At 32.5% G+C, this 12,027-nt stretch overlaps 2 protein-coding genes across 2 annotated transcripts in view; one reads left to right on the top strand and one right to left on the bottom strand.

Moving 5' to 3' along the window:
* The window catches only part of LOC111055878 (cell adhesion molecule 3), a 206,227-nt gene extending 199,371 nt beyond the window's left edge, over positions 1–6,856 (bottom strand). Inside the window, exon 1 of the mRNA XM_039443150.1 lies at positions 6,475–6,856. The gene's annotated coding sequence lies outside the window, so the exon portion shown is untranslated. The remainder of the gene's footprint in view (positions 1–6,474) is intronic.
* LOC111052953 overlaps positions 1–12,027 on the top strand; it is a 171,641-nt gene that overhangs the window by 39,302 nt on the left and 120,312 nt on the right. The window lies entirely within an intron of this gene.

The following is a 12,027-nucleotide window of genomic DNA, read 5'->3' as shown; positions in this document are numbered from 1 at the left end:
GGGCTTTTGGATAGGCCTATCGTCGAAATATTTATGCTGTCTACAACTAACGTTCTCAGCTGAATTCGTTCAGAATCTCATTTCCTAAAGTACCTCCATAGAAAGAGACTAGCCAAACAATAGCTTGTTTCCTCCACCGCAGACTTGTTGACTTAATTCGCTTTCTTTTATCCGATGTGTTTGTTCGGATTTTGATTCACCCTGCTGTATATTTTTCGGTTGCAACTAGTAGAATATAGAAAATATTGATTATACACATTTTTTATATCAATTGAAAAATTCATAAGCATTTTATTAGTTGTAATTGGATCAATCTACTTAAAGTTTTCTTCTCACTCCAATTGTAATATTCAACTTCCTAATCGAGATGAATTGTTTAAATTATTTTTTGAAAAATATCATTGAAATATGATTTTACTACTAATACAATTATTATTATGTAGGCCTACTTGATAAAATATTCACAATTTATAGAAATTCATTGCTATCTACATTATTCAGCTTCAATTCATATTTGATAGGGGGGGGGGAGGATAATGCCCACAATAATGTTTATTTACGCGTATGTGATAAGATGGTAATCCAATGATCCAATATTCAATGTTAGGTTTTGAACCGCTCGAAAGACTGACGATTGATAGTGCCTCATCAGATTGGGTCGGATAAGAGGCGGATAGGTCAGGGACCAGTGTTGTAGTCTCTTTATCAGTATATATCAGCAATAAGTAATATATACATGAAATGAGTACAATGTAGTCCACACGTAATTTATCCATTGGGAATGATAAGTTCTCAAACATGAACACTCAAAAAATATATATTGATCTTAAAAGATCAATAATATCTACCCTCCCTACCACGATTAACCATTATCAACATGTAGTTTAAAACTATCGTGGGAGAATGTTTTTTTTTTTAATTTTGTTTTATTAAGCTTCCGGGACGCGCGCCGTTGTAAAAAGTACAACAGTCAGAAAGTTTCTCGTTTTAATTGAGAAATTCACATCCGTGAGGTTGGTGACCTTTATGTATTCCTCCGCGACATTTAGCTCCGCCCATAGACAAAATATTGCATTACTATCAATCACTGGTCATACCCTATTCAGTGTTGGAGAGACCGGTGTCAGAAATTTTGTACCTACTTTTTACATCGCGCGCGTCCTAGCTTAGTGTAAAGTTTGAAGTCTAGTGGTCCATTTTTCGAGTGTGATTTTGCCGTTAGTTCCAGATGAGTTATTATTAATTTTGTTAATTATAAACAGTTTTGACAATTTTCGTGATGTCAGATGTTCTAAGAACAAGTGGAATAGACCGACTCCTCAATGAAAGTAGTTCAGAAGATGAGCAAAACATTGACTTTTCAGATGACAGTGAGGAAGTGATAGAATACAACGAATTTTCGGATGATAGTGAAGTGGAAGGTGGCAATGGGAGTGAATGAGAAAGCAGTAATTACGTTGATGAAAATTCTCCCGAACATGATGATATTGAGTTTATTTTTAGGAAGGATGGTGAAACAATCTGGTGTACGTCTGAAGTAGCAACAACCAGCAAGACTTAGAATAAAAATATTATAAAAATTCTCCCTGGTACAAAGAAGGTGGCTAAGAATGCAAAAGATGAAGTTGAAGCATTTTTATCAGTTATCAGCCTTGATATGATTGATGAGATTTTATATTGCACTAACTAGCATATTGTATCTTTAGCACCTCAATTCAAAAGAGAGCGAGATTGTTTACAATCGAATAGAACTGAAGTGGCCTGAACAAACAAAAATTGAGAAATAAAAAACAGCTTTAAACATTGAATGAATGGTATGTTTCTGTACGGAGTTTTTACTATGTGTATTAAAAGTTTTCTAACATAGGCTAACCATTATTTTTTTAGTTCCCTCTAATAATGATTAAAAATCCAAAACATACTGAAAATATCATACTAACATTCAAAAATAGTCTTGTAATGAAAATAATGGTAAAAGTTGCACATATAAATTGCTATAGTAGCTATTTTAATGAAGGAACCAAGTGTTGTATAAAGTACAACGCGTGCGTCCTCGTGTTACAAAAATAGGCGCGCGTCCCGAAAGGTGGCAATCTAAGATGGCAATCTAAAGTATATGTTTGCTTTGAGGAATTTATCTGTTGGATTGATAGATTTAAATATTCTAGGAATGATCAAACCATCATGGGAAGAGGTTCTTGTAGAGTAATTGTGATGAATTAGTATGGAGAAATCGTTTTTTTAGATATACATTATCAATGCTTTCGCATATAGCTGAGAGATATTGGATACCTCAGATTCATTGAAAAGAGTTATGGGTAAAGAGTTTGAATGGGTGATGGGTGAAGAGAATGAATGACTATTTTCTTTAATACTATTCATCTCAAGAGAACAAGAATTTCTGATGGATGAATTTTTTCATGAATATGAGTAAATAGCACATTATGAAGGTCCAATTCCCTCAATTTTCTACAAAGAATGTGGAAAACAATATCCAACCGTTCTCCGCTGTCAGAACCATTCTGAGCCTTACTCTAGTTATACAATCGTGAATAATCTGGAATAGGTTCTTCCATATTCTTTAACGAGTTTTGCTTTTTGATAATACTCCTTTCTCTTGAGTTTCATTATTTAAAAGTCTCATAATAACAGCCAACGGCTATTTGTATTCAATTTAACCATCTAAATGAGTTCATGAATGAGATTTCAGGGCTTTGATCAATGAAAAGAGAGACAGGTTCCAGTTATAATCAGGTTTCGCAGCATTCATTCTGTTAATTGCGGTTGAAGCTTGAAGATCTTCGAAATCATTTCAACCTTCAATATGTGGAAAATTTTCAAAGATTCTACTCCAAACATTTTTATAAGTCTCTATCTGAATGTATTTGATGATTTTTGGCATCGATATAGATATAAAATATATTATATAATATAAAGATAATATTGGACAATTTTAATCACTCTGGTTATTAGTTTTGGTGTAGTAGAAAAATATCAGAAATACAATAATCTATTTATAGCCTAGTGACTTTATGAGCTAGGAAAATGCTTCTATCCCATCAAACATGCTCATCTCCATGTAGTATGATAGCAAATTCAACATAACACGACGCAAAAATCTTCTAAAAGCTTTTCAAAAATTGTGAAATGAAAGTTCCAGACATTAGATCCCTCAGGTAAGACTGATCCTTCATATTAGTCATTGAAAATGTATATCCTATTATATGAAGCGAGCAATTTCTGTATATCTGTTTATATTTTTATATCTGGTTATCTTTTTATCTTGTTATCTGGTTATTTGGTTATTTGGTTATATGGTTATATAGTTATTTATGTTTAACGGATCTCGAAAACGGCTCAAACGATTTTCACGAAATTTGGAATATAGTAGGTTTATGATATAAAAATTCGATTGCACTAGGTCTCATCCCTGGGAAAACTCACTGAAGGACATAAAAAGTATAATGCAACCTTGGAAAAGCAGATGACAATTTCGTCGTCTCTCGATAACAGAAGATACGTGTGCCTGTGTGGGAGAGAGACAGAATTATTTCCAGCTGTGTAATCATAATCAATCAGCGAGAAATTTTATCGAGCTAGACAATTTAATCGACTTGATCAACATAATCTGATTTGTTGACATGACCTCCTAAACTAGAGTATATCATAATAATTGGCTAAGCTCTAGCCGGTGAGCTCCCCCTGTTAACTGAGTTATTATTGAAGATATCGACTCAATTTTTTTTCAATGAAGGAGGAAGACAAAATAAAGCGCGCTAGCATATTTTCATACCATTTGATTCAATTTTCATATTAGAAATAGCTGTTTCAAAACTAACCTCATTTTGAAGAAAGGACGATTCTAAATTATAATTATTTGTATCAACTATTTTTGGAGATATGGACTCAATTTTTTCTAATGAAAGAAGAAGTAAAAATACGTCTTGGTAACTGAATAACAATTTTAATCGATGAAATTCAATATTAATAGCAAATATTGAATTTTGTCTAACCTATAATCCTATAATGTTTTTACTAGCACCATAGAGTTGTAGAGTTATAGAGTTACTGCTCTATTCTCTAAAGGTCACAAATTTGAAGCATGCTAAATAGTAGTCATCGGTTTTTGAAATTGCTCGATAAGAAAGATTCCGATTTCAACTTGTTCGATTATTGATTCAAGAGTTCATTATTCATTTTAATGTTTTTTATTATCATTGTTTTACAAACTTCAATTTGATATATTTGATTTCTAATTCAATTTATTTTTTTTACATAATTGGAATTCTTTTTTTTGAAAAAATTGGTAACCCCAGTGGGTACTAAATTTGTGAAGTCTCATTTAGGTATTAATAATTGAAGTTTATTTATTTGTCCAATCATTCAGAATCTCACAGAAAAGTAACACAGGCTAACTTACGCTTGAAACGGTTCTAATTATAATTTTCACTATCTTCAATTTTTTCAAAAAAATAATTCCAATTAGGGGAAAATGTATTTTGAATTACAAATATATCAAATGAAGTTCGTAAGAAAATTATTATAATCCCATCAAAGAGCTAACCATTACTGCTGACCACATTTTCTCCTGTATCTAATGCTATTGATGAAGTTGTTAGGGAATCTGGAAAATATCAAAAATGTGCCGGTTTTTGCCTGATAAATGTTGACAATATTTTTATATGGAGCTAACCATTACTGATGATCACATTCTCTCCTGTATCTAATGCTATTGATGTAACCCTACCTACCAAAGTATGATGTGACTATCAAACCTTAAGTGATGAAGACTGAGAAAGCCTGAGGGTTGCTCAGTCTTTATCTGGTAAGGCTTTGTTATACTAGTAGTTCTGGGAAGAATAGACCGCACGCAGTTTTCCCATCCACAAGCATCTGACGTCACCTATTCTAGTTGATTCACAATTCACAGTTGAATCATAATTTACTCTTAACTGTTATTTGTTTTCTCCAAGATCAAAAACTCACTTATGTTATTGAACTCAGTTCACGTTTGAATTTGTATCCCATATGAAAATTTATCCAGTTTCGTGATAATCTTTTCATCTGATAGAAATATTCCTCAACTATTTGTAATTTTTTTTTCCAATCAAGAATATTGTAATTTCTTCAGCATTATTCAGTTCATTCAATCATTTTTTATTTTATTTTCAATCTCCTATCAAATTTGTTTCTTTAATGTGAGAATATTGATACTGATGGGCACGCTTCATGAAAAATATTGTAATGCTTTCACAAAGGAGCTTAGCTCAAGTGTACTCTGCTGAAAGGAAAGGATTAATACGACTAATCATGAAGGGCTTTGCAAGCATTTCTGCTTGTTAGGTGTTTGGTGAGGTATCCAATTTTTGAGAGATGAAAATTGAGCGTAGCAAAATGTGAAATTGAGAAATATCATCTCTATTTCAACCCTTTCTTCCAATGTCAGTCATTTTTTTTCAAATTGGACTTCAACTTATTTATGTACAATTCATGTATGACTATTGTCAGTTTGATATTTCTACTAACTATGACAAATAAAATGAATTGTACAAAATAAAATAAATTGAATTAAATGATTTTGGAAAAGTGATTCAAACATAATCATCTTCTCTACACCTTCAATAGGTAAGGCACATGGAGCATTGAGCAGAAGAGTGTGAAAAAAATTAACTTCTCTTTTGGTGGCTCATTTTTGCAAATGAGAAGGAATAAAGTGACCTGAATTCTCGAACAAAACCAACAGATACTAGTATAAACCACCCATGGAAATTATCATGTCCCTTATCTTCAACTGCTTTCTGAAGAGAAATAGAGAGAGAAAAGCGAGAGAAATAGAACGGTATGCTTGAGATTGATTATATGTCATTATTAGGGCGGAGTTAGGACTCCTGGTCCTCTCTGCCACACAACCCTTGAGAGAGAGAGAGAGAGAGAGAGAGAAAGAGAGAAAGCGTTAGAAAAACAGAATAAAGCAATATGATTGAGAGAGAAAATGGAAAAATTGGAATACATCGTGTTGGTTGCTTATTGCAAGTTTTAAAACATAAGTTGAAGTTTGAGAAGTCTCATGTGAACAATCTTGGGCAGAAACTTCTTCTTTTTGGACGACTATCATGATAATACCAAAGTCTTCTCTATAGAGCACGGTCTTAATCCCTAAACACGGGTAGTGCGTAAATTGTAGCAAAACTCATCTTATGAGTATTGAAAGTTTAGACACCAAGCTATGGAAACAATACAACTAACTCAATGGATAAATATGTATGTTCAGATAACAAGTACACGAGCTATGATAACAACATCACTGACCAGAACTATGAACAAACAATGAAAGCCCTCAAATATTCTGCTTGATTTTCTAACATAAAACTAGTATACTTATATTCTGTGCTAGGAAAAAAGAGAATATGATAATAAATCAATAGTAGGCATAATGTATAAATTATAAAAACAATATTGCACCATGTGGCTTACCTGTTCCCTCTAATATTATAACCCACGAAGTATATTGTCAGTTAACATCAAAAATTGAGCCCATTGGTGTTCTCATATAGTGTCCATTAGAGAACTTTACAAATTTCAGAACGTGATGCTCAAAAATAGTGATCATTGAAAGTGGATGCAACAAATTTCGCTGATAGACCGATTCTATAAATGGTTTGAGAGCTGAATATCGCTTGTATATCTGATATTCTCAAAAGAAAAGATCAAAACTGTGTTAAATTAAAAAACGTTGACCCATTTCACACAGTCATAACAGTTAAATAATCCAAAATCATAATAATGTTCTCATCTTCAATTTTCAAAAGTTTCAGAATGATGCTCTGCACACGGAACTTACAATGGAACGAGTATTCGTATGAGTTAAAAGCGGATGAGAGTAAAAGTGACGCATGAAAGCAATAGAAGCGAAGCCCAGAAGGCAAGTAGAGTTGGAATGACAGAAGTAAATTATCGCCAGCTGTCATTGTTTGTTGGCTTACATTTCATTGCGCGGTTATACAACAGTGGAGTGGAGGTACAACGCGCTCAGTACAGTACTTTAGAGGTGTCAAGACGAGATGATATTATTATGATATGGTGTGTGAGACGATGGTTTTATCAAGGCGCTAACGGTCCGTCCGCTAGTCCAGTGCGAATGACTCCCATTCACGCTTTCCCGCATCTCTCATTACTACCATTATTTTTATATAAGACTGCAAGCGTTCAGCAGATAATTTACGAGTCGAGATCGCTTTCGTCCAAGTCGGAATACGGGGACTTGACTGTGTGCGCTGGTGCATCCTCCATCGTTCGAAGAGATTCATTCATCCGATGAAATGAATAGCACCAACATCCGTTCGAAACTGATTTATAGGTGTGGCTATGAGTCACTGTACTGCTATATATCTGATTTGAATTATTTACAATTTGGAGCTGAAGTGGAATATAGATTCGATTGAACTCAGAAGTGTGAAATATGCTACTCCATATTCAAAACCATTATCAATGGAAGCAAGCTGACTGCAGGCTAATACCAAGTGAGAGCATGAGAAGAGGTATTCAAAGCGGCTGTTAGAGTAGGCTTTTCCAATGACATTCGAGGGTTACTAAGTCAATTGAGAAATATTCATATTTACGTTCTTGATTCTCAGTACTTTCATGGTCTCTTTCATGAGAATTCTCATGACTGAAAGAGACTTAATCCTAATATACTTTAAATTTCCACTTTCAAAACGTGATAAAAGTGAGTGAATAGAGTTGAATTATACAGCATTCTAGCTGGGAGCGTTCTTAATACTCTGTAATACTCATACGATTAGAAGCTGATTCATTGATAATGTCGGGGCACCGAGCTTCGCTCGTTATTTATCTATTGACTTTTGATAAACCGAAAACAATTCTTTAAAGTGATTGGGGAAGGACTAACAGGTACAGCCCAAAACTATTTCTTCCCGAATATTGATTTATACACTATTAATACTCCAGAAAGTAGTTTATATGTTCCATACACTCAAATTCAGGTTCAATTTTCTGTTCAAACATTTGAAAACAAAAACGTTCTAATTTAGATTATTTACAAACCAAATTGAATAGCAAAATAACACTCGGCAAAATTCTCGCCGGTGAGCTCCCCCTGTTATCTCAGTTATTATTAAAGATATCGACTCAATTTTTTTTTAAAAAGAGGAGGAAAAAAAAAGCGCGCTAGCCTATTTTTGTACAATTAAGTTCGATTTGAATATTAGAAATAGCTGTTTCAAAACTAACCTAATTTTGAAAAAAGGACGATTCTAAATATATTAGTATCTCAACTATTTTTGAAGATATCAACCTGAAAGAAGAAGGAAAAATAGGTGTTGCTTCTATGAATTTCATTTCAAAAGAGTAATTAAAACATTAAAAAAACAGTTTGAATGCAACAGCTGACTCTGAGATACGGCCTAGTTAAAGAATTCAAAATAAGCGATTGCTCTAATGAATGTAGGCATCAATTCAACTTCTTCGAAAGTGATTGAAGAGTAAGGCTAGTTTCACACTCTTTCGGTTCGTTTCGTTTTCGGCAAATTCCGATAAGTGTGAAACGATAATTCGGTACCGAATAGAAACCGGATAGAACCGAACGCCCACTTGACTCTAATGAATTCCATCAGGTATCATCAATTCGTTGCTAGCAAGAGGCTACTTTCACACACTTTCGGTTCGGTTCGTTTCGTTTTCGGCAAATTCCGATAAGTGTGAAACGATGATTCGGTTTGAATTCGGTACCGAATAGCAACCGCATAGCACCGAACGCCCCCTCGACACGAATAGGTTTCATCATATTCGAATTCATTGCTAGAGAAACAGGGAAAAACAAAGTCTTTTTCGCCACACTTGGATGTAATGAGCTGGTTTACGTGCGTCATATGGAGGCCGAAAGTGATTGTTTTCCGACCAGGCCGGTAAAACTTTACGGCCCTAGGGCTGTAAAATTTCCTTGAATAACAGCTGATCGTGTCCGATCTCACAAATCATAGAGAGATAATCTCATAACGACTGTAATAATCTATATAATTATGTATCGTGAATCGCGGTATTATGTCTATAATATATTTTATAAATTACTGTTTCATAATTTAATATTTATAAATAGCCTCAACAATATAATGTTGGCTGCATTGTCCATTGTCAGAAAGGTACGTATCGCTAGTATTTAAAAGTGAAGAATCGAATTTGAAATCAAAGTACAATAATTGTATCAATATTTAAAAGTAATAATAATTATTAACAATAATTATTGTTTCTTTTTATTATCGAATTCCACTTCTTAATGCAATACAATCAACAATAATAATAAGAAAATACAGCAGAGTTCTGAAGTTTAAGGTGAGCCTACTGGTGAAACTCATCCTTGACTGAAAATTCCTAGTAATTTTTCCGAAATTCATTATTAAAACTGTTAGATAATATTTTTCTTCAATATTAAACCATATAGAGAAAACATTAGGCCCACTCAAGATTGAATCTTCGAATGTTTTCTCTATGATTTAACTATTTTCAGAGCAATATTTTGTTGTGAAAATGCCGGCAAACCAGCTTCAAATTTGCCGCTATACACTATATTATAGTAGTAGCCTTGATAAGTTACCTGACTTAATTCAGAGTGGAAATTTTATTGTGAGACAGATAATATATTAATTTTAATAATATAAGTCATGAGCCAAAGTCTGAACGCATTTTAGGAGTGAAGTAAACTTTAGAAGTCTAGTTTAGTTTACAGTACAGTACTACGTGTCTGCTAAGTCTTATGAGTCAGGCCCGTATGTTCAACAATATGCAATGGCCGAGAGCATAAAGGCGTAATACATCAGTACTCATAATTTGGTGATTAACATGATCAAGGCTCGAATCTCGGTCAATGACATTTTTTTTTGTCGATGAATTACAACTTTTATTAGCTATTTTTTATATTTGTTAGCATACTTACTTTTTTTTTAAATTTCAATCAATTTTTTAGATATATTTTGAGTAATTTGAGACAAAACTGTGAAACATGCAATTATATTAATTTTTTCATCACATTGTTTCAAAATAGTAATGAAAATTCTATTCATCCATTTATCCATGAGATATTGCACCGGGCGCAAAGCGCAAAGCGCCCAGTGCAATATCTCATGGATAAATGGATTAATTATTATTTATTTTGGAAGTATTATTTATAATACTGTATTATAAGGCCAGATTGCACAAAAGTCTGTTAAATATTTGAGATTAAATGTCATGAGAACCAATCAGGATAGACTGTAAATACAAACAATATGAATGTACATTCGACCTCTCAGAAAAAAGTAGTAGAATCTGCTAGAGGATTCATGTTCTCAAACAATCATAACTGCACATTCAACTTCTATTTAATAAAGAATAAAATAATAGAGATTTGTTGTATGAAAAGTATAATGATTGTATAATTTATTTTACATGAAAAACAAAGAATTAACTGTCAATAATGCTTATTTTTTATAATTTAATATGTATTTATGTATCTAGTATAATTAAATAGGTATTTAAACTATCAATAAATGATCATTTCTATAACTTGATATGAATTATTTTGTAGTTTTGATACCGAACAATGGAATACAATGATACTATCATAACTCATTAATATTGTATGATTTATAGTAGCATAACCTTAAAGTTTTGCTTTCAAAATTGCCAACTTAACATTATTATTCTTTTTTTTGTGTGGCGAAAAATAGCGTTCGCAACACGGGCAAAAATGTTTTTCCGGCTCTCGAACGCTTCAAGTTCTCGACTTCGTCTCGAACTTGAAAACCGCGATCTCGAGCCGGAAAATGTACATTTTCGACCCTAGGTTCGAAATATACTATTACACACGCTTGCCGTTTTTGTTTTTATTTTAGCCTGATATCGTGATTATCTGTTTCAAAATTTTCCATATCAAAATCATATGGTCAATTCATTTCTGTTAGTTCACAGGAACATTTTTATCTCAATGAATAGTTTGCTAAAAAAATATAAAAGATTTAAATTAAAACTCAGGGAGAATTTTTATTTTTTTAATTTTTCCACGAATATTACATGATTCCATCAATGGAGAGAAGAGATGAAGTTTATATACCATGTGTCAAAACAAGGAACAAATTTTCAATTAAAATAATAATCTTTCTGAACATCCAAAATTAAGATAATCAAAAAGAAACTATTCAAATAATTCACAATTTTCAATTAACTTTAAAATTTTGTTGTTCAAGAAATATCATCTTACAATTAAACTCCTGCTGTTATATTTAATTATGCCAGCATGAACTGTAAAAAACCAAACAAAGCTGTGTTTGAGAAGAAAATACCTAATTAGAACCGTACGAATTAAAACCTGACATGTATGAAAGCCTCATTCGTTTTCGGTAACGAACCGAACCGAATGAAACCGAATGCGTGTTAAGCTAGCCTAACTGCAGGGAATCATGGCCATTGAAATGCCATATAATTGATTACTACTTGATGAAATAGAAATAAGATATTATTCTAGGGAGTTTTCATTAATTTAACAAGAGAGTTGTTATAGCTAACTGGAACACTACAGATACTACTGAAGTGATTTTGTATTGTAATGAAAGAATTGAAATGTTCATTATTATTTGTTTTTTTGATAATTTGTAGTGATTTTTTTGTAATGGAAGAATTGAAATGTTCATTATCATTTGTATTTTTAATAGTTCTTGGTTACTTCAAATTTGCCAAATTGTATTTTCTATTGAGGACGATTCCAATTAAACCAGTCTTAAGTCATTCACATTTCTAGTAATTAAGATGATTGAATAGAATAATTGAACATTGAGATAGGATTCAAGAGTTGAGATTAAGAGATTATTCAAAAGGTAAGAACTCTATACTCTTGGAGTATAGGAAGAACTTTAAAGTTAAGAACTAGGAGTTGAAGAAGTGGTGAACAATGTGCAAACCTTTACTTCATATCACATTTTCTTATGACAATGATAAATTTTAATTGAATCAAGTCAAATAATTACTAACCTGAACAAG

This window comes from Nilaparvata lugens, chromosome 1 (assembly GCF_014356525.2).
Source record: "Nilaparvata lugens isolate BPH chromosome 1, ASM1435652v1, whole genome shotgun sequence".
Lineage (NCBI taxonomy): Eukaryota > Metazoa > Arthropoda > Insecta > Hemiptera > Delphacidae > Nilaparvata > Nilaparvata lugens.
Note: the sequence above shows the minus strand (reverse complement) of the source record. Positions and strands in the feature narration are given on the sequence as shown.